The 23,890-nt window shown below is 42.2% G+C and overlaps 1 long non-coding RNA gene across 1 annotated transcript; it reads right to left on the bottom strand.

The window, feature by feature from the left end:
• Nucleotides 1–15,592: 15,592 nt before the first annotated feature.
• On the bottom strand, nucleotides 15,593–20,873 carry LOC104914570. The gene is made up of 3 exons (XR_796068.3): nucleotides 20,444–20,873; nucleotides 18,794–18,966; nucleotides 15,593–15,684 (listed from the first exon to the last, which is right to left on the bottom strand). It is a non-coding gene; the product is annotated as an uncharacterized LOC104914570 (long non-coding RNA).
• Nucleotides 20,874–23,890: the final 3,017 nt, after the last annotated feature.

The following is a 23,890-nucleotide window of genomic DNA, read 5'->3' as shown; positions in this document are numbered from 1 at the left end:
AAACAGGCTGGAGGCTTAAGTTCATCAAACACCTGCAATTTTATGTCCAAATTCCCACTTGCCTGCACAATCAGCTTGCAGGTTTCCTGTGCGGTGAATGGATAGTGTGAAGTACATAAGCCTAGAAACCAGGTGAATGGAAAGGAGAAAGATTGGCCAAGAGTAAACAAGAGGAGGAGGTGTTTAATTAGATCTGTGTTTTACTTTGAGTGCTGTTTTGAAGCTAGATGTTCATGCCAAACTCAACTTTCTAGCTTTCTGCAATGGCAGATGTTCTAACCAGATCAGTAGCCTTGTTACGTGCGGGTGGGATGATGAAGCCTTTAAGTATGCCCCAAAGTATTGCTTGTGGTCTGTATCACCTGAAATTGTCTGTAGGATGTAAGCAATCACTTGTTCTTTACTAGTCCTTCCTACAGTTCGTAGGAATTTGCCTAATATTTATGGGTAGAAGTCATGGAAAATCTGTTCAGTGGCAGCAAGCTGCATGTGTTCTTTTCAGTCTTTTTTACTGTTTGCATTAACTTTGGGTTTTCTGTAGAATGTTGTAGCCAGCTTAAGTACAAAGGTGTTTATTTTCTTTCTCTTCCCATGTGAAAGAGAAACTGTTAAAACTGCTGTTTTTTTGCCCTTTAGTGCAAGAGGTGCCTGAAAGGTGAAAGTTAGTCCTCGAGTCCTGTCATTTGTGGTTGCTGCTTAACTGACTTCACAGATACGAACAGAAAAAAAGAGTTGTAGTTTAAAAATATAACAACAGGCTCATCTCTGCCCTCTGAAAGTAAACTTTCGTGGGACAACCTCCTGATCTGTTTGGATAATGATAAAAAGATTCTGGGCAAAAAGCATGACTTCTGTGATTGTTTGCTCAGAGTATAAATATTTCATGCTTCTTTGAATGCTTGTGTGGCCTAAATCTTGCAGCAGTACCATCTCAGCTATTCTTAGGTTTGGGGACCAGGAAAAGTGCTCGTTTCCTGTCTTCCCCTCCCCCAGAATCTCGGTTTTACTTTTAACAAGGAGGAAAAACACAACCCAGAGCTGCTTTATCAGTCCCAGCTGAAGAAGGATGCCAGTCTGTCCTCACCTGTTGTGGAAAGAGTAGGACAGCACTGTAGTTACATTGCAGCACTCTCAGTATTTTCTTTTCCAGCAATGCAAAGGCATCATGCTTCTCAACAAAAATGAGAATGCAGCTTATTTGTGAGTTATACATGGCTTCTCCCCAAAAGTGGTTATTACAACTCATAACTAGATCTACTTCTATGATTGCTATCTTTGGAACTTTGATGCTGTGCGCAGGCCCAAGCAAGTGAGAAATCAGTGAAACTGAGTGTCACAGTACCCCTTAGTATCGTGTGAGTGTATGTAGGTAACAGCCATTAGTGTCTTTGTCAGCTGCTGCTTCTCATCTATAGCTACAAATTGCTTCTACCTGTAGGAGTGATTTCTAGGTACTGGTAACAGCACCTGTTTAGCCTGAGCTATGTCAGACTGCTTCCTTTCTTTTTCAAAAACAACACACAAATGAAAAAGCTGCCACCAACAACCAAACATTCTTAATTGCCAGCTTGAACCATAGCAGTATGAGGAAGTCCAAAGTAGCCCCTCTGATTTTCTCCTAAGGGAGAAATTTAAAACAAACAAAAAACCATATCCTCCTACCTGTAGTTGCTGTTTTCTAAAGTAGAATAGTATAACAACAGCTCTCTTGTTGCCCAAGTTTATTGGCAGGGGTACATGGGTGTTAAAATCTGTGAGAGAAGAGTCTGGGGTGTTGTGTTGATGTCATATTTGCAGTCAAAGTGCACGTACCCTTAGTATCAATAATCTCCCTGACAGATCAGTCTGTAGCAATGCACCTAATTTGTGAAGCTTCTTGGCACTGTGGGATGCGTGCAAAAGAGGCCTGGAATCACTCAGGCAGGAGGCAGCTAGGTGGTACCTTTGGCATGGAGAGGAGTCCCCGTGTGTGGAGCATAGCTAGAAGCAGGAGGCTTGCCTGAGCATGCTCCTCCTGCAGCTTCTGAGTGTCACTAGTGGATATAAGGGACCTTTCATTTCAGTGTTAGGTGTATTTTCCACAGTGTATTTTCCTCTTACGTAGCAGTGGTGGTCATACTCTATTTGGAGGTGTTGGTTTACAGTTTCATTTGGGGTTTTGTTTCACTTAAAGTTTGGTTTTGAAAACTGGGTAGATCTCAGCTCCTGGCTGTGATTCTTTCTGCTGCAGTAAAAAAATAATAATAATGCTAGTATTAGCTGCTTTAGCTATGTATAGAAGGATACAGACTGAGAAAATGTTGAACTGCAGAAAAAAATATCTGCTTCCAGAAAGACTTACAGCCTGTTGCATCACTGCTTAGGCACAGGCAGAAAAGCCTTAATCCTCCAGTGTCTGATTCATGCTAATTCAGTGTTAAAGAGACATGGCACTGTGGCCACCTGGCCACTGAGATTCTTGAGCTGCTTTGCTCAGATAAATTTTGCAATTTGACAAAAAAAAACAGGAAGTGCTAGTTGAACACTTTCTATAGGCTTGTTGTGATTTTAGTTTGCTCTGCAGTTCGTGACAAGAAGTAGTTTTAATGTTTTTATGGTAATGTTATAAGAAGTTAGTAATAAGGTAACAACTGTGTGAACACCTATGAAGTGTGACATGAGTCACTAGTGCCTACCACTATCGAAAAGATAAAAAGGAAGCATTAAACAGTGTTATGCTACAGCAGTAAATCACCTAAAGGACAGTGGCTTAAGTCCACATATGTTCCTTTTAAGCTGTAGGATCTGCTACTGCATCTGAGTCTGTGGGTATTGAAAGGTCTGAATGTAAGTGGGACGGGTAGCACCACCCATGTTGTTCTCAGCTTTTTAGCTTCCCAAAAATTATAGTGATGAAGTTATAGGTGCTGTTTTGTTTTTGAAGGCAGCAGAATCCAAGCGGGGAAATCGTGCTCCGTTCTTGTTTACATGCTGTAGAATAAAGGCTCTTGCTTATGAGAGCTTACCAAATGTTTTCCAGGCTGTGATTCTTTCATGGGAAAGGAGTCTATCTAAGTAGTGGGTGGGGTTTAAGAAGCTTTTGTTTCAAAATGAGCCTTTCACAATTCCTGATGCTGGTCAGATTATACATACCTCAGCTGTATGAAATAGATGCAGTTTAGCCATGTGTAACAAAGCCTTTTCACAAGTATCTCTTGCAGGCTGGAAATAGCATTAACTAGATCTATAAGAGATGTGAATTCTTCATGTAATAGGCACTCAAGACTACTTTAAGCTGAATGTATGAGTGTGCTCTGCTGCTGTTAATCACCTCTAATTACAGTAATGTTTAGGCAAGAAAAGAAACCACTTGGTTCAAAGGGTTTTTTTGATGGAAGATCAATAATAAGCAGGAAACTAAGTGGTAGGTTCACATATATGCATAACAAATAAGGGTGAAGGACCACGTGAAGCGAAGGAATTGGTGAGATGATGATTTTGAACAGAGTTAATCTGGAAGTAGAGGGGCTGTTGGTGAAGGCATCTGTGAGTGAAGTGAGTCCTGTGTGGGGACCTGCTGAAATGAAAAGGTTGTCATGTAATGGCATCAAGAAGTTAGTGCAGAACTCTGGGCCTGGAACCCCAGAATTGACAAAAACATCTCTAAGATGGTTGATGGGTTTGTTTGGCCTTGAGGCTGGAGATGTCATGGAGGTGATGCTAGTTGGAGAAAAGAACTCTGTGTCGGTACAACAAAGTATGGAGCGATAGCAGTAGGACCGAGCTGATGGTGACTGCAGGCTTGACTTGTGCTGGGATGCTGCCAGCTCTCTTAATGAGCCCTAACTGGAAAGTGAGGTGTCAGGGCACATTGTGGATGTGGGAGGCAATACCAGTTTGTGGTGTTACCTAAGCTGCTCTTCTCTGCTCCTGTAGATTACTGTTCTGACATCAAAGCTCAGTGTTCCGTCGCTGCAGTTGTGTTGATGGATGCTGAGAGCACGCTCTGAACAAGAGTCTGCTCTGCTCAGTCGATAAAGTACTCTTTCCCACACCTCAGTTTTTGAGTTGGGGCCCAACTACAATCCTTCAAAATAGAAGGGAGCTGTTGTATGTTGTGGAACATAAATCTTCCAAGCCCGTATTGCTACAGAAACACTTATTTTATTCACTTCCACTCAGCAGTGTAAGTGGGTTTTCACACATCACATCAGTGCCTTGCATCAAGGGCTTAAGTAACGAGAAACTGATCACTAGTTATTAATGAAAAAGGCTTCAGAAATTGTCACTTTGGAAATCTGAGGCAGAGATAGGGGGCAAAATCTTAAAGGCATCTTGTTAAATATTTACCGCAAGATGCTATTAGTTGTAGACTCATTAGCTTGTCACAATTTAACAAAACTATTTCTACAGCAAATATGAAGCAGGCTTTGTCTTTTGTTTACAACTTGACAAGGAAAAAATTAGGCAACAGCATGTGGCCTGTAATTACAAACTTTGTAAAACAAGAGGTCTGGTTGTTCAGGCAGCCTGTTCTGATACTTCTCAACTTTTTACTGTTTGATTTTCTAGTGTTACAATAGAGATGAGCTGAACTTCATTTTCTGCAAATGTTTCTTCTGAGCATCAAACATTTCTCACTTTCATTTCATGGGTCGAAACAATGCAATTAAAACAATGAGCTTAATGACACAGCAAGTCTTGCTTCATCCCCCCACTCCTTTCCATGATAGCTCCAGTCCTTCACAAGTAATGCTGGCGGAGAAGCTGATGTTTACAGCTCAGTCTGATGCTTTTTGAATACAGCCTTCAGTCTTCTCTAGCAAATTAGAACCAGATGGGAACGGTAGGGAGCAGAATGGAATTCAATTCTGTTCTGTGGCTTGTGGTGTTAACAAAACTCTTAGGTTTTTTTATTGTTGTTTTGGCAAGAAAATGGCTGGTAATCCTCGTGGTCCAATCGCTTTAATGTGCATTTTCCTTCCAGTGCTTTGGGCTGTATGCACTCACTGAGATGTGTTGCTTTACTTCCACCAAAGTGGTAGACTGCAATATGAGCATATTACACAGATTTTTTTTTTTCCCCGTAAAAGGATCAAAAAACAGTACATCCACACAGAAAAGTATTTTCTCTGCTCATCTGCACTGCTAATTCGGAAGCAAAATGCCTTCTGCAGCATGAAATAAGTTTTTCTCTTTCGTCCTTTTCTCCCTTACGCTGCCATAACTGAAAGCACCTGAAGTAGTAAAGGAATACGTAGTGGAGTTTGGTGAGGGAGATGGATTCAGTCACACCAAACTGAAATGGTCATGGGATCTTCGTTGCAGACAGGAAAAGAACTTTTTCATATAGCTGCTGCTGTGCTGCGTATGCTGGTTGGTGCACTCTCGGGAAGAGATGCAAGCTGGTGAATCACAGAAATGACACTTCCTGTTGGGCCCTGGGGATTTTCTTACAGCTTTCCCCTGTGTAGCCATCAGAGCTGATTTTGTGTAGCCTGTGTGCCCAGACAAGAACTGCTCAGAGACAGAAGCCAAACAGTTATGCATAGAATGTAACAGTTTCTGACTCAAATTGTGTGATAATTGCAAAAATATTGTAGGGTGTGGTAGGAAGTGCTATGTCTAATATTGCTGAATGTCTATCATAATTTGCCTAGAAAGCACGGTATGCTAATTCTAATTAACGTATGAAGGTGGGGGAAAGGTTTGCTCTACCCTCATCATTTGGAACCTGTTAATGTGCAAGAAGTTGTTTCAGTATGCTGGAGTTGTATTGGTTTTCTTCCAGTTGCTCCATTTTAAACTCCATTTCTAATTTCCTACGGAAAGAAAGTCTGCATGCAGGAGAGAAAGTTATGACTTCAGAAAGGTTACTTGGGACAGTGAGTATTGGAAGCAGTGGTAAAGCCTCAAACTGCTATCGGATTTCACTTGGAATTGAAAATATGTAATGAAAAAACATAGTTTAAAATACTCTGTATCAATTGACTCTTGTGAAATACATACCTGGTCTTAAACAGTTATTCTTCGAAATATTCCTAACAGTTTCTTACAGTACTGTGTTCTAGTGTCAAAAACAAGACTTGTGCTGTTACTCAAACACACTCGAGGAGAATTTATATATACCCTGCTTCTTTGGTGATTGTTCTTAATAAACGGTGTCACAACTTCAAGGGGTGAACAGACGAGAGTGGTCATGCTTTCAGGCAGATAACTTCAGTACATGAGAAAAGAATAAACATGACGGATACTATTTTTCGTAGTAATCTGCTCAATTAAATCTCGCACTTCTACAAAGCAATGGCATGCTCTGCAGAGCTTAGAAATATCAGCCTGCTGCTTTCTGGGAAGCATATTCCCTCAGGGCTTAAGTTCAGGGCTGAGTCTAAAGACTCTTAATGCCTTTATTGTGCTGTCTCTACGGCGTTTGTGATGGAAATATTTCTGTGGTCAAGTGGAAGTTGTTTTTTGTTTTTTTTTTTCCTTCGGGTGGTCTGTTAGATAAATGGGAACGCTTTTGATATGAACACAGAAGCTTTCTGGATGTGGTATGATGAAATGATGCATTACTCCTGCATGCAATTTTGTTACTTCTCATCTGGTGTTGTCTTTTTACCCCAGTGCCAGATGTGAGCTCTGGAAGAAGAATCCTTCCTCTCCCATGTTTTAACCTTTGCTGTACTTGCTCCAGTCCTTGTACAGCAAACTGTTTATTGTGGTGAACTGTGTTCTGGTGCACCTTTGAGGAAGTGAAAGAGTTGATGCAAGGTTTGGGTTAGAGGACCGCCTGGATTTCTCAACGTAGTATACATTCAGCTTCCAAAAGAGACCATTTCATAGGATAATCTGTGTTTCCCAGTATTTTGAATGCAAGTGTTGCCACTGCCCTTTGAGTCTTCATTTCTGGGCTCAGGTGATCCTAAAACATGAGCTGGTATGTAAAGCTCTGCCTAACGTGCAGTCCTCACACCATTTTTAACAAGTAGAACTTATGCTTCCATTCCTAAATAAAGTTCTTGTTTGGATAAAAAGGACTATATGTTTTAATTAGATACAGTTAAGGTCCACGTACCTCATTTGAGATACTGAGATTTTTTTTCACATATTTTCAAATGAAAATATTCCTTACCGGTGAATGACAGCCGTGTAAACTACTGCTAGACTGTGTGAGTATTTGTTGAAGGAAAAGCATGTTTTCAGAGTGTGGTTTTTGGACTTCCAGACTGATTACACAAGCTCAAGAAGGCCCACCCCACATCCTGTGTAGAAAGCCAGTTCACAGAAATGCCCATTGTTCATCGGGATTATAAGTCACTGCACTTTCTGCCCAGTCCCTTTTTCAAAGTGCTATATGGAAAATCTTAATGTAAATGAACTCCAGCAGCTTAACAAGTGCTCGGTCCTGCCAGGTACTGAGCACTCTGCTCATACTGAAACGGAGGGAGGGGGGAATGAACACACTGGCCTCTCTGGCTAAAGAACAAAGGTGTTGCGTTGATAAAAACAGCCGAGGATGTTTTATTAGTTCTGTGAATCAATTGATAATTTATGTACTTTGAGCCTGAAAGTTGTGGCAGCCATGCTGGTATTTACTTTCTTGGGGAAAAGACAGGAGCTACAAGGAATGCAGTTTGCTGCAAGCCTGGTAAATTTATCTTGGCAGTGCTTCCTCCCTGCTCACTTGCTAATGTAAAGGGAGGATGAGGTGTCTGGATCTCATACCCCATACTGCTGAGATCTGTGCCTTTCTGCTTACAAGTTAACTGGACCTACCCATAAAGAAGGAAGCTATTGAGTAGTCACTCAGTCCTTTTTTTTTTTTTTTTTCTGCTTTACCTAAACTATTATCTTGGAGAATATATTTTTTAAAAGGTGAGGGGCAGTTTGTCATGTTACATTTTCTAACAGGAAAAAGTGTTTCAAGATGAATTTTAAATTTTGTTCAGTATGTGTGTGTACATATACATATATATACACAGTGAGTAAAACTGGTATTGCTTAGTAGAGTTCAGTGTCTGTTTAAGACCAAAATATCGGTTACAGTGCTGTTGAGCACAAGTCTGCCATGGGAATATTCAAGGCTGTATTGTGCTCTACAGCAGTCCTCAGAAAGGAATCACCTCTCTTCAGTCGCTGCCAGTCTCCTGACTGTTCAGCATTCCCAAAACATGTGGCCTATAAAATGAGATTATAAGGGAAGGCATTCAAGTAAACAGAAGTTCCCTCAGGACAAGATTTGCTTTCTCAAGTGGAGCTGCTGCATGCTGCAGCCTGGCTGCTGCTGGCCCCATCCCTGGCCAGGGTCTGGTGCTGCTCCTCCAAGTGAGCCAGCTCTGACACTGGCAGGGTGTGCAACCTGCCCCTGTCTTAGGAAACAGTCTCCTTCTGAATAGCTGGCACAGCAGAGCCCCTTCGCTGTGTTTTTGGAAGGGCTCACCTGATTACGAGTAAGGGGAACTCGCCCTTTCTGTGTCTTCTCTATGTCTGCACGTAGCAGTAAATGACTGGTCCCATGGTGTGGAGCTAGCTGCCAAAAATCTGCAGTGGGTTGTATCCAGCAGTGACTGTACAGTACTGCTGAAGTGGCCCAGTGTATTTGTGCAACGAGTTCCTGGATAAGTGACTGTTTTTTTCTACATCCGTGTTTCTTTGAACAACAGTTATATTGGTGGGCAATAATGTGATTATCTCAGTGATTGTGTGGTCCTGTCCAACCTGTTTGTTGAAAGTGCTCATGCTCAACTTCAGTCTGTAGTTTGAACGCTCTCGGGTTCTGTGTTGAATCAAAATATTACATCAGCCTCAATGAGGAGCATTCCCAGACCTGCTCCCTCGTGGTCTGCATCTGGTGCTGGCCTGGCCAACTCACTCTGAGGTTGCTGCTCAGCAGGATTATGCAGCATGAGATATAGTGAGGCACAGAGCCTTCAGACTTTGTTCCTTTCAGCTTATTTTCTTTTACATTTAAAAATAAAACCACAAATCTCAGGTGTCTTTTGTCCTTCTTTCTGTCCAGGGGATGTTAGTCATCCTGGTAATGGTTCTGGTGGTAGAAGTCACCTTGTGCTGATAGTGAGACGTCAGAATCTGATGGCCTTGTCTCAGCTTCTAGAGATACCACTTTGCACCATAGCGTGGATGCTTCAGTTTTCAGAGGCTGCATTCAGAAATGCTCTTTAAGCAAGAAGAGTTCATCAATTCACGTGCACGTGTTCCAGGGTGGCTGGCATCACGTTGCTGATGGCTGTTAGTGGGAAGTGCTGATTTCGTGGTCTGTGTGGGACAGAATGCAGACTAGTGCCTCTGAGGCTCGGCGTGGTTAGTTGTTTTTTTTCCATTACCTTTCTTCAAGGGTGACTCTGAAGAGAAACTGTTAGACTCGTTGCAGTTGGCCTTAGTGTTGAAGCTTTGAAGAAATTCAGCAGTAAGAATTCTCAGTTTTCTGAAGAAACCAAGGCCTGCAACTCTCCTTTCTTGTTCTGTACTGAGCAACCCCATGAGCAGAGAAGCCAGCCCAGTCCCTGCCCTGCTCAGAAGCAGTGAATTCATGCGCCTATGTACACCCTACATTAGTCCAAGCAAAGAATTACTTGCTACAGATTTGAAGTTAAAAATAGCTCTTGCATTTTGCTTGTTGGTAGTATGGGTTAACTTCTTTCCAAAACATTCAGAGTGTGTAATGCATTTATGAAATCAAAAACGGTAAACTCAGGGCCTGTAACTCACTCCACAGATGAGTGTGGAGTTGCCAGCAGTGACTGCACTCAGGAGTAACGTCAGCATCACAGATGGGCGCAGCTCGTGTGTCTGGAGGGTCCCGTTAGCTGGGTGGGTATGGAGTGCATGAGAGAGCAGGCTGCCTTGGGGTTATGCCAGTCTAGAGATGGGACTACTGATTGTTCTAGACCTTTAATTCTCTTCCAGGTTGGAACTTTTTGGAAGGCCTGTGGCTGCTGGGTGTTCTGTACCAAAGTCTGTCTAAAGCTGAGAGCTGTTTGTTTCTCACCATATTTTCTATATGAACCAGTCATATATTCATTATATTTCAAATGTATGAGTGTTAAAAACAGGATTGTTAGATCAGATTTTCCAAAGCTTGAGGAGATTAATTATATTTTTAATACATCCAGGTTTATAGGATCTGCTAAGTTACGAGGGAGAGTAATGGCACAATTACTGTATTTTCCAAACATGAGGTGGAATATATAGATCCAACAGCAGGGAACTGAAAACGTCTTGTGAATAATAACAGCAACACCTGCTTGTATTTCACTTCATAATTTCTGTGTGCGGTCGTTTATGTTGTAGAAAATTATGTTTTATGAACAAGCTTTTGAGGGCAATGGTACGTTGCTAAAGCTGCAGCGTTTTATATTATGCTGTGCAGATTCTGTCTCATAAATCAAAGGAGACATATATCCATGACCTCAGCTCCAAGAGTTCTGAGGCTAGCGTTGATTTAAATTAACATGGTTTATATGGGAAAGAGCTTTTTAGAAATCTTGGGAAATTGGAGTGTGTTCAGTGGAGGGCATGTGGCATTGAAGCACCGACTGGCTGCTGCGAGCTGCCCCTTTGGCTTCAGCAGGTTGTGAGCTATTACAACTAACTGAAACCTGCAGATGGGACATGCTGCTGAGTTAAGTGGAATCACCATTAATTTCTTGGTAATAACGAGTTGTAAGCCAAGCAGATATCCTTACGGGAGTCTTTACCAATTCATTTCAACCTGTTCAGTAATGTAGTGCATCATTTAATGATTCAGCAAAGTTGATCATGTTACACTGGTTAACGCGAGCTTCCTTTCCTCCCCAGTTCACCTAGATTGTGGCACTGTTGGTCAGGTAGGAGAGCTCACTTGAGTGTGCTGATTAAGCAGAAACTGATTGCTTTCCTTGTAGCAGCCTGTTGATGCTTTTTAACTCTGAATTGGCTTCTCGTGGGATTCACGTGAGTGCCAGGGCTACTGCGAGTGAAGCAGGATAGGGAACCTGCTGCTTTGTCAGCAGTCAGTGGTCAGATTTTGTTTCTCACAGTTGTATCGCTAAGTTTTACACAGCTCTCTGTAAAACTGAGGACGTTGAAGCGTTGCTTCCCAGCAGCTGCGTGCTGCCCTGTTGTAGGCACTGCTGCTCAGGTTCTCAGCTGCTTGACCCAAAGCCAGGCAGGGGACACAAATGTGATTGGCTTCTTGCTTCTGGGATCTGCCTAGAAATTTCTAGGGTCGATGTGAAGAATTTTTACCAATAAAGTGTGGTTCATATGATCCTGTTTGTATGTTTTCATTCAGATGAGATGACATGGTGCCACTTGTGTCTAGGCAAGTCCAGGCACAGGTTTGGACGGGTTTGTTTAGGCACACAAGCCTTCCTTAAGGAGGCTGGAGGTACTCAGTGTATTGTTCTGTAAAGCAGAGAAAGTAGTAGTAAAGAAAGAAAAAAAGAAAATGCAAGTGCTGGTTAATGTCATTGGCAATGAACTAGTGTAACTCAGTGTGCAAATCCCAGCCAGTTTTATCTGGGTCATTAGACTGGTGTCAAAGTACTGAATTCAGTTTTTAGACTGAGTAAGACATTAGAAGGTCACCATCACCTTGGAAAAAACCTTCATTTTCCATGTGAGTTGAAAGGCCCTGAGCACCCTCTCTGAAGACTGGATTTTACTGTTACGAGTGACAGTAGAGATTACTAAAACTGGAAGAAGTCAGATGAACCAAACGCTATTTCATTTTCTGTTTAGTGCAGTCGTTAGTGTTCTTGGCAGTGTTTCATATGTATTCCATTTCAGTGGGTTTTTATGCTTGGTTGTGTTTCCTGTCTTATATATTAGCATAATGATGTCATTCTTGTGTACCACAAGAATGGTGGGGGGAGCATGGTTGTATATTCTTCCTCAACCTCTGCAGGAAAGGCCTGGCCCTCCCGTGAGATGACTTTGGATCTACTTTGATGTTTGAAATCCACGTGGGAGGGTCTCCTATTTTATGTGCCTCTGTATGGAAATGTGGAGCCGAGCAGGAGGGGCGGACAGCAGAAGGATTTCATGCTTTCTTCTGTGGGAGAGACTTGCAGGATCGTCCATGTTCACCTCCTGTCAGTGAGTAGCTGGAACCTTTGTGACCCCGTGTTGAGCTGTGGAAGGGCAGGAATGGGCAGGGAAGCCACCTACCCCTGAAGCAAGCAAAGCAATGCAATCTAGGAGCAGGAGCGTCAGCCACATCTCTGCTCCTTTGGTTGGGCACTGAGTGTGAGAGGAACGTGCTGAGAAGGTCCCATCTGCATGGTGTTCTTTGGTGACCAGGAGAGCAGCAGGCACTGAGCAGAATGTGTGATTTGTTCCTCTGGCATGTCCTGAGGAGGCAATGAGTGTGGGAGTAGTTTTTCCATGGGGATATCTCTGGGAGCAGGCAGGTCCCAGCAAATCTGGGCAGGTAGGTTTGGGCCTGCTGCTCTTGCTGTGGCCTGAAGCATGCAGCATGCGCCAGCCTGGGCTGTACAACAGGAGCAGTCATTATGCAGAAAGCTTGAAATGATAGAAATCTGCATATTAAAATGAAACACTTCTGGAAGACTCTTTCCCTTTAAATCTCATTGGAAGGGTCTCTTCCAGTGTGAGTCATTTGCAGCTGTAGAGGACCCTGGGCAGAGCCTTCCTCTTTGCTGAATAGGGTTGTCAGAGCTTCCAGGGTCAACGCAGGGAGAAAAATACCCTGATTCATTTCCCAGCCAGATATGCGTAGGAGAACTCCCCATAGGGCTGCTGCTGGGGGAGTTGTGGCTTTGGTTTTCCAGTCGCTCTGCATAAGCAACGTTATGCAGCTCAAAGATCCCACCCAGAGGACTGAAACACCCCAGAGCCCATCCCCAGGCAGCACACAATGGTGTTGATATGACTATTGCTACAGAGGAAGTGGCTTCTGTTATAACCAGAGAGCAATCTGCCAAAGTCCACAGTCTGGGCAGTTGCCAAGCTAAGTTTGACAAAAATATTTGCCTTTCATCTTAGCTTTTTCTGAAGATAATTCTCCTACTTCCTACCATTGAAATCTCACCTGTGCTAGGATTTTTATTTTTACTGACAGAAATATACAACAGATTAAAATCTTTAATAGGTCATGAAAATAAGTGTAAAATATTGTCAGTACAATAACAAAACTGCCGTTAGGCTACATACAGCTCAGAGCGTTGCTCAGGGCTTTTTTGTGCCCTCCTGTTGCTGCTCAGAGTGGTCTGTTCTTGATCTGAAATTAGACACTGGAAATACTACAGAGGTACTATAGCAGAGAAGACAGGGTGTGAAAGCTTTGGGATGTTTGAGGCTTCAGGCGCCCCCTTGTGCCCTTGCTTTTTTGTGTTGCAATGCTAGCGAACACAAGGGATGCAGTCTGCACTTAGAAAACAGCTGAGCCTCAGCTCAGCTGGGGCTTGGCGTGTGCTCTGGCACTTGCATGGTGCTCAGTGATAGTTTGGATGTGTAGGAGTTTCTTGTTGACAAGTAATGCAAAGTTCACCCCAACTATACAATGTGCTTATTGAAAAGTTTTGGACGTACAAAAAGAATAAGTTTTTGGATTCATTTAAATGTAGCAAGATTTGTGGGATATAAATTTTGTCTGCTGGGCCTGATTTTAAGTTGGGTTTTGAACCTCCCTGACTCATAAGAATACTATGCAAGCTTAGATTTCTTCCGATCTAGTCCTTACTATGTTTTCAATCATCCATCTCAGGACATGGAGAAGATGGAGTTCTTGAACACTTTTGTTGCTACAGTCTTACAGTTTAGGCTGCTCCTTGGGAATCCTAGACCCTGGAGATAGGAAGGAGAGTGGGAAAAAGAACACTTCCCTTAATCAAGGAAGACCTGGTCAGGGATTATGTAGGCAAACTTGCTGCACACAAATCCGAGGCCCTGATGAGGTGCACCCATGAATGCTGAGGGAGCTGGCAGAGGTGATTGCCAGGCTGCTCTCTATTAACTTGGAAAGGTCATGGAAAACAGGAGAGGTGTCTGTGAACTGGAGGAGTGCCAGTGTCACTCTGGATGTCATCTCCAAACAAGTGAAAGAAGAGGAGGTTATCCAGAGTAGTCAGCTTGGATTCACCGAAGGCAGATAATACTTGACTAATTTGGCAGTCTTCTCTGATGTTATGACCAGCTGAGTAGAGGTAGGGAGAGCAGTGAACCTTGACTTCAACAAGGCTTTTGACACTGCCTTCCATAACATCCTTGTAGGTAAGCTTAGAAGGTGTAGGATAGGTGAGTGGACAGTGGAGTGAATTGAGAGCTGTGTTGCTGTGCCCAGAGGGTTGCGCTCAGTGGTGCAGAGTCTGGTTGGAGGCCTGTAGCTAGCAGTGTTCTCTAAAGACCAGTAGAGGGTCTGTTCTTCTTCAACATCAGTCATGTAGATGAAGGGATAAAAGGCTCCCTCTGCAAGTTTGCAGATGATATAAAGCTGGAAGGAGTGGCTGACACACCAGAATGCTGTGCTGCCATTCATTTGGCAAGACCTGAACAGGCTTGAGAGCTGGGTGGAGATGAACCTGATGAGGTTCAACAAGGACAAGTGCAGAGACCTGCACCTGAAGAGGAATAACCGTATGCATGAGTACAGGGGCTGACTGTCAACAGGTTGGTCATGAGCCAGTAGTGTGCCCTTGTGGCCAAGAAGGCCAGTAGTATCTCAGGGTACATTAAAAAGAGCGTGGCCAGCAGGTTGAAGGAGGTGATCCTCCCCCTCTACTCTGCCCTGGCGAGTCTGCATCTGAAGTACTGTGTCCAGTTCTGGGCTCCTCAGTTCAAGAAAGACAGGGAACTGCTGAAGAGAGTCCAGCAGAGGCCACAAAGATTACTGAGGGCCTGGAGCGTCTCCTGTTTGAGGAAAGGCTGAGAGACCTGGGGCTGTGCAGCCTGGAGAAGAGAAGGCTAGAGAGGAAACTTGTCAATGCTTATATTTAATGGACGGCAGTCGAGTGGGGCCCAGTGTCAGAAGAAGGAGCAACTTACAGATAAAAGCAGTTGAGCATTATGTATACAGTGTGTTCTTTGGGGATTAAAGGTGTCACTGATCTCCATCATACTGACCCTGAGAAGTTGTAGACTGGGCCATCTGCCATTCTGTGGTGACAGTTCTAGCTAAATGGCAGTTTCTATCAATGTACTTCTCCTGAGTTTGTTTCATACAGCAGTAACTAGAGTATAAAGCAAGAGTGACCATGGTATACCTAGGCAAGTTCCATCTACTTCAGTATCCCATCTCCAGCAGACATTGTAAGTGAATAACTTAATAAAAGCCTAAGAAAAGGTCAAGTATAAATGCTTATTTATTCACTTTATTCACTTCTGAATAATACAGCCTCTGACCATTTTCACTTCTCAAGCTGATTATGGGTTTTGTATATTTAGCAAACTTTGGACAGATTACTTTGCAAGATTGTCTAGTCTTCACAACATCTTTTGGCAAGGAGTTCAGGAAATCAGCTGACCCCTGCGTGAGCAGCCACCTCTTTTTCTTTGTGTTGAACTGCTTGTTATCTTCAGTGGGTGTTACCTCAGCCTTATATTAGAAGAAAATTTAACAGTGGCCATCCAAGGTGCTTGGGATTTTACAGTCCTCTGTTATATCCTTCCAGTTGTCTCTTTTTTCAGTCTGAAAAATCCTCTCTTATTTAATGGAAATTGTACCATATCTGTAAATAATACAACCTGTAAAAATAAAATAAAAACAAAAATCCTGACATTTGCTTTGAGTCTTGAATTTCTACTGGGGACTGAATTGATGCTTTAGGAACTTCTTAACATAACCTCAGTGTTTTACTTCTGAGTGCTAATGGTCAGCTCTGAAAACACGCAGAAGCAGGTGTGTGCAAAGTTAGAATTGCTTTTCTGCCTATACGTCATTTTACACTTACCTACATTGAATCCTGCTTGCTATTTTATGACCAATTAATTCCTGTTCTGTTTGTTGTCCCTCACGCTCACCACACTGAATATCACTAAACTATCATAATCTTGTCCACCCCATTTCCTAGTATGCTGAGCCCGACAGCTCTATCACAAGTCTCAGGAGCTGCGCTGGTGAACTTTGTCTACTGAGAGCACCTTGACCAGAAAGAAAAGACTTTAAACAGCTCTTCTACCATGCAAGGACCTTTCCTTAAAAGCCTTGTTGAGGAGCATGGTTGGAAACTTGCTGGCAACTCAACTGTGTCTATCAACCAAACCATCCTCACCCATGGAGCTTCTGAGCCCTTCAGAGAAACTTGATAGGTACTTAATGCAGGCAGTCTGAGTTCTTCCAAGGTGTCTCATGTTTAATAATAGATGTTTAATAATTTTATTCCATGTTCAAGTTTATACTACTCGCATAGGTGAAGTCACCAGAGATGACGAAAGAAACAGGTTTTTTGAGTAGTTAGACCTCTTGCAAAGTGCTGAGTGAAGCTCTTCGAAAGGCAGTGCAATTTGAATGGTTTGCATAGCTGAGATAGCTAATGGATTGTAAATGGATTCAGTAATAAATCTTAGCAAAATGAGACATTCCCCAGCACAGGCAGTTGTCACTAATAATTTGAGCAAAGTTTGTGGGTATAATCATTCTTTCATTACTACCTACTGTAAAATAACAACAAAAGGGTCCTTGTGGCTGCACAGTGTAACCTCTGAGTTTGAAAACCTGACAGTGTCAGGTCTGATGCAGCTGTCGATAAGAGATCATTTGCAGATTTTCTCCAAAGTTATCCAATGAAAGACTAAATAAAATGTGAAAAAAATTCTCCAACAAATCCAGCAATTTGGAAATAATTATCTTCTTTATGTTACAAGTCATCAGAATTATTGCTCAGTGAAAAATGCAGTGATGGTTTCCAGAAGAGTGGCAGATTGGCAGATGTTTCATAAAACACAAGAATGCACTTATTAACGTAGGCCTGTTAGATCTGCACATGAACAGTTTGTGTAAGAACTCACAGTGGTGAGGTACAAGGGCTACACCATTTGTAAATGGATTAATTCAAATGGATGCATTGTACCTCATTCAGTGGTTGTTTTGCTTTGTATGTGTGTATGCTTTTCTCTATAATACCCAGTAGTAAGTTTGACACAATTAAAAGCAGCATATCTTGCATTTACAGGAAGAAGGAAGAGTTGAGAATGTGTACATAGATATTCCCTGCGGAGCTGCTGGTTTGTGGTAACTACTTTGTATGTCAGTCCTTATTCTGCATTGCAGTGGTTAACTCTTGCTTTAAAAAAAAAGAGAAACGTTTGAATTCATATGCTTTCTAGATGTGTCCAGGGGCCAACTCTGAGCTCTGGCTATTGCCACATTGTGCTGGTGCGTGCAAGATTATCTTTCCTGATAAGCATGATAAGTGTTCAAATGAATCTATCAATAATCAGTGGAAAGGATGTCATAATACAAAGTCTGTTACTGTAAAAAATCTAAAAGTCTTCAAAAGCGAGTTTGGAAAGGAATTGCTTTGTTTGTAACCTAGCTGCAGGGTCTGGCAGCAACAACTCAAGAAGAGGTGTGGGGATGAGCTGAATAGATTCCCTGCTGGCCAACAGAGCTGGGAGGCTGCATCCTACCAATAGGAGACTGACTTCCCTGTTTTGAATCCCTTTAGGTAAAGGAAGGGAGATGTTTTTTGACTTTTTATTTCTTTTTTTTTTCCCCTAATGGAACACTGGGAGGTAAAAGCCATTCTCGAGAGGAAAGAACAGCCTACTGGAAATAAAAGTTCTTTGAAGTCAAATGGAGTACAGTGTCATAGGAGATTTGTGATTTCTTTTGGTTTTTCTTAATGTCTTAGATTTGTCACAGTAAATACAGCTAAGAGAAGAAAGTATGTAAACCAGGAGATAGAAGAAGGAAGAGATGCTGAAGATACAAAGCTTGTTATTGATTACTTAATTCCCAATTCTCTGATTTGAATCTGAAATTAAACTATTTTCAGTTGAGTTTTGGTTTGTAGCATTTGCTGCAATGCAACTGTGTGATACAGTGCTGAATCTAAGCAGGATGTGATCAGAAGTACTCACTTCATTTTCTCTGAACGCCACAGTCTCTCTCAGGACTCCCATCACTATTAGCAGGCACATTTCTCAAAATCTACTTTCTTACAACATCAATTAAATCACAGAATCACAGAATCGCAGGGGTTGGAAGGGACCTCAAGAGATCATTGAGTCCAACCCCCTGCTAAAGCAGGTACCCTACAATAGGTTGCACAGGTGGGCATCCAGATTGGTCTTGAGTATCTCCACAGAAGGAGACTGCAACCTCTGGGCAACCTGTTCCAGTGCTCCATCACCTTTACCATGAAGAAGTTCTTAATGCACGTTAGTACAAAACTTACTCTTGAAGTTTTAGGCCATTACTCTTTGTCCTATAGCTACAATCTCTCACCGTACAGTACAAGCAATCTTTCATGCTTTAATGATAAAAAGAAGACTGACTTCTGACACTGAAAGCTGCTTTTGTTGTTTTTTTTGTTTGTTCTTAGACAAAAAGTGAAACAACAAAGTCTCTTACTTTGGCTGATGCCTGTGAAAGATGTTATTTGATTATATAAAATCTTAGACATAAACCAGCTGAGAAAGGGAATGCATTTTGTATATTCTAGTTAGTGTTGTTTCCATGCAGTTGTTCAAAAGCATCTCTCTTCAGTGCACTGTTTTCTCTCCTGGATATTGCTTTTTGATATGTACAATCTGTGCAGCATCTAATGTCTTTACTGCTTATCATTCCCCACTATCCTGGCATACATGACCTACTTCATTGCACTGACTCTAGTGCTCACGTAGATGTTACCGTGTTCTGGTTGAACATGAATCTTCTGTTTGCAGCATTGTGTAATTTTTCAGCCAGAACCACGGTTGTATAAACACCAGTGCAGACAGAAGGAAGCAAGTATGTTTGGCTGGGGATGGATGAGCTCCTTTCAGCATTGCTTCTGTTTTAAATCTTGATTCTGAAGACACATCCTATTCAATGATACAACACGGGTGAGTTAATGAAAGTATCACATTCCGTGGCATTTAGCTCAATAGAAAATCACTCACAAGCAGATACAAGCAAGATAAAGGGTACAAGAAGAAAGAATAAAGACAGCGTTAATAAATTTGTATGAATTATTAATAATTATCTGATAATGTAATCATTATTTACTGTATTTCCGGATTAGATACATACTCCCATTTACTGCATCAAGCTAAATAACTCCTTTGTTTATTAGCACTGTTCCCCCATGCCATGTTTATGAGAGGATACATCTCCTCCCATTCGTGTCCTTTGCAAAACAGCCCCTTTGGCACAGTGTAGATCAACTAGCTTTATGCATATATTCTCTTAAGAAAAACTAAAGGCGTAAACGAAATATCTGTTTTGACAAGATGCCTACTTTGATCATAAATGTTAAGGTCAGGAGATAGCAGTGTGATTTTATACTCACTTCCTGAATAATACAATCTGTAGTATCTTTCTCCAGTAATTTCATCATAAAGTCAGTAATTTCCCTTTGAACTGAAGTCTGTATTTTAGGAAAATACCTTGTCTTGATAGTACAGGGCCATTTTTAGCCATGGAATTTGTTCTGTCATTTTGAAGTATTATACATCAAGGAAGAATGGAGTTTCTGTATTAGCATTTGCAGCATTTGAGTGTAGATGTCTTGTACTCATAATGCTTCCTTCTGGCCTGAACACTTGGGCTTTCCTTTTTAGGAGAATAAACCCACATATGAATTCATACATTTTCAGTGCCCCTCTGAATGTTGTAGGAACACACAAAGTGATTTTCTGTGACCATGCTCAACCTTGCCTCTCTGGCTAGGTGCCGTTTCTGAGTTCTACATCTGCTTCCTTTCTAGGTTGCAGTTAGAGCTGTATGCTTTCTGTCTGCTGGGCTGCTTTTTTTTTTTCACAGAGCTCAATTAACTTTGTCCTGGCTTCTGCTACCACTGCAAATCTTTGTCCTGCATTAGGTACTTGGGCAGTGACTTCGGATGTGTCCTGCCATCTTCCTCCATAAAGTAACTTGCTTGGTTTCCCACTTAGCCTGAGTGAAGGGTAGCTGTCAAGCTTGCTGTCCTGTGTCTCATCAGCCTGTGACTGATAAAGACATGTTTAATGTCTTGGGTTTCCCACAGTCTGACAGCCTCTGGAATTTACAGAAATGGCATTGGAAGGAGACTTTTTTTTACATGGTTGCACAACTTGTTGTGAATACTCTCTGTTCTTACATGTCTCCTGAGCTGTGCAATAGATCTGTTAAGTAGTCTTTACTATCACAACACAGAGAACCTGGTATGGTTATGGTGCCCATTAGATGTCCCTTGCTTTTGTTTCTCCACCTTTCCCATCCATGTTTACTGCCATCTTTTAACTATTTACTGTTGCACAAAGGGGTGCAGAATGGGCTCTAAAAAGTAATGATCAAGCAAGAAAATAAAGGAAAGCATACCCTTCAGTGGCAAGTTGTTGCACAGTTGTCAAGTTATTCTTGCTTAGTACCTTGAGTAAGACCTGAAAAACAAACATATACTGTAAGGACTTGGGGGATGGCTCTGAAGTTCTTCACTCTGAAAGTACTGTGAAAATCAGGTCAAGAAAATGTGCCTCCTTGTGAGAGAACTAGGAACTTTGAAAAGAAAGGTATTGGCTTCAGTTGAGCGGTTTGAGAATGCAGAACTAAAGAAATTTCACATCCCAGATAGATAAAGAATTATCGCTACATCTCACTGATGAAAGGGAGTCTCCTGTCAGGCAACTCCACTGACATGTTGGGACAGATGATTCAGCCCTGCAGTGGAGAATGACCCCAGTGCTGCTTTTCTGGAAGCATCTTCACTTGCAGATTTCTCACTGAAGAATTAATTTGTTTATGGAAATGGATCAGTTGACAGAGCCTGAGGTTGTACAGCTACAGGAAGATTTCACTCACTGGTGAGGATGCAAAGCTGTAAGCAAACCTAAGAAGAACTCTGATGAATTTTCCAGCGAAACCACACCAGTAGTTGTCAGGATCTGTTAAGTAAATAAAGGTTGGTTATTCTCAGTCTTGTCTCACTGTTGCACAAGGTTGTAACCATCCTATCTTATCAGGAATGAAATGCATGAGGCATATTAAAGGAGACAGTGTTTGCTATTCACTGATGATTTGTTACAAATAAAAGATTTCAGAAATGGCACAAGACAGATCTGGCAGCAGTCAACCGACCTGTAGTTCTAAGGTTCAGGCAATATTTAGAGAAAGGAAGCAGAGTGTTGCAGAACTCAGAGACTGTTCATTTCCATGAGCTTAACTGGAACTTGAACCTACTATCACATGTGCAAATGAGATCCCGAGTATCTGAATCTGCTACTGAACTTCACCCCTCTGGGAAATAAAGACAAGCCTATTTCTGTCAAAATAGTATTTTTCCTCCCATTACAAGAGACCAATCTTATCAATAGCACTGATATTAAGATCTCATTATTTATAGGCATTCTTTCAGCTCTTACTATTTTATTAAGGGTAATCTAGCTAGATAATTGTTGCAGGAGGTGGCTCCGTTATCATGGTACTGTGGCCACATCCTTAACACCTGTATGGAAGTTTGCCCAATTCTAGCAGCACAAACCAGTTTTAAGCCCGGTTTGAAATGGCTGGTGTTCCTAGAAGTCCTCTGGTTGCCTATGGCAGAGGGCTGAAAAGATGGCACCGTCCCAGTAGGTGCTAGAATGAGCCCAGCTGGCAACCACCATATAGGAGAAGTTATCAGGAACCTGCACCTGGAAGCTGACTTCACACGTGGAACAGGAATTTGTTGAGCATCTGGAGTATCTGCTTTACTTGTCAGCCTTTCAATCTCCTGAGCAAAAAGAACAAATGGTGACCCATCAAGTTTGTGGGTCCCTATGCTTGCAGTTTGAACACTGTTGTGCATATGGAAGGGTGGAGTAGCAGAGTGGTTAAGGGCTTCCCCTGTTGCTGCCAGATGTGCAGATCTATGTCTTAATTTGTTGTTAGCCCCAATTCAACCCAGGTGAAAGTCATCTTTTAGGAGTAGTGAAATTAATTCCAAGGAATCTAGATGGTATTTTAAACTCTTCCTGATAAGGGTGTGATTAACTACAGAAAATAAAGTGTCTTATCATATTCACCTGATGGACTAGTGAGCTGGCAGACCTCTGAACTCTCTGGACTAGAGAATTTCCAAACCTTTGAAACGTCTGTATTCAGTGAAACTTCTGTGTTGGTTTAGAAACATAGCTTGGGCCTCTAATGTCATTAGGATGTCACTTTATTTTCCAGAACTGACTCTTACATTAAAACTTTGAGCATGTCAACAGTTCAGAGTGAGGTACAAACCCATAGTGAGTATTGTGTGACTGCAAAAGGATGTTGTTGCTTCCTGGCTGTAGCATGTATGCCTTGGAAAGTGTCAGATTTACAGGTATGGTAAGGCATCTATATGCACTGATTGAAGTATGTTCAGAAAAAAAGGTTTTAAATTGGTTTTTCCTAAGAGAAATTTCAGCTTGTCCTTTTGAAATATCCCAGAGCTGCCTGGTTGCAAGAGTCATTTATTAGGAAGTCTTTAAAGTAGAATGAAAGTAAGAAATCCTACAAGAAAAACTGTTTCTTACATTTTCTCCACCCTTCCATCACCCTGGTCTGCTCCAGATGTGTAAAAGGAAAATCTTTTCAAACCCTATCAATCTAAAATATCATCAGATGGAACAAAAGGAAAGCAGAACTTGCCCCAGAAGCGTTCCCACACTAGAATGTTTTAGATGCTCCAGCCCCAGAGCTTTGGCCACAGAGAAAGTATGAGTAGGGAGATGTTCAGACTGTCTGTGGAGGGGTGGATCAGAGAGAGTCTCATGCCTCGGGCAATGTAGGGAACTATCTGGCAGAGCAGAACTCCTGCTGCAATGTGATGCTGTGGGGACTTTGGTGGCAATACTAACTCACAGACTTCTTGCTTATTCTCTCTCCCTGCTTGCCCATTTCCATGCCATGGCGCATCATAATTGTGGCTGGGTGAATGCAGTTCCCTACTAACTTACTGAAGCCTAGCTTATTTTGAAAGCAGGGTGGGGCTGTCCTTTAAAGCCAGGGAAGCCCGACCTGATTTTACTTACAGCAATTTACATAGTTTACGCTGAGGTGTTACTGATGGCTGCGGAGCATGCAGGAAGACCAGAAGAGGAACATTTAGATACAGTGTTTGTTGGGTTGTAGCTGTAGTTCAGTGTTGTCAAGACCAAGAGACTGGCATTTGAATTCCTGGGAAATTTAATATCAGAAAATCTGGTATCTCTGTGCTTCAGAGCTACTTGAGGGAGCTTAGGGGCATTCTAGATTCGGGTGGTAAGTTGTTGACTGAGTTCCACCAAAGCTGCTCAGTGGATGTGCTGTGTCACCTCTTCTCTTGAAATAATGCTGTCGCAGTGTTATGTTCAGTAATGGGACTCCGAGGAAAGTTTAACTAATACATATATATGTACGTTCTACTAAAAATTTCTTTCTCCCATCGTCCTCGAGGAGACAGAATACATTCCAGTTGCACAGTTGTCAACGGTTTACGGGCTGGTTCGGCCCGGTTCCGTGACTAGAAGGGCGGAGGGATCCGCGGATCCGCGCCCCCGGGAGAAAAAAAGAAAATAAGGGACCCCGAAATAATTGAAAACAGTGGCAACAATCTGAGGTAAAACAAAGTAATTTACTAAATATGGTATCAACAGAATTTTATAAGGAGAGAGAATGTGAAATTGATAGTGGATCGGCCTTACCACAACGCTGAGATGAGAAGCGCAGGCAGAGAAGCGCAGGCGAGAAGCGCAGGCAGAGAAGCGCAAGCGAAGCAGCGCAGGCAGAGAAGCGCAAGCGAAGCAGCGCAGGCAGAGAAGAGAGAATCAGGTG

This window comes from Meleagris gallopavo, chromosome 1 (genome assembly GCF_000146605.3).
Source record: "Meleagris gallopavo isolate NT-WF06-2002-E0010 breed Aviagen turkey brand Nicholas breeding stock chromosome 1, Turkey_5.1, whole genome shotgun sequence".
Lineage (NCBI taxonomy): Eukaryota > Metazoa > Chordata > Aves > Galliformes > Phasianidae > Meleagris > Meleagris gallopavo.
The sequence above is the reverse complement of the archived record's forward strand: the minus strand, read 5'-3'. Positions and strand labels throughout refer to the sequence as shown.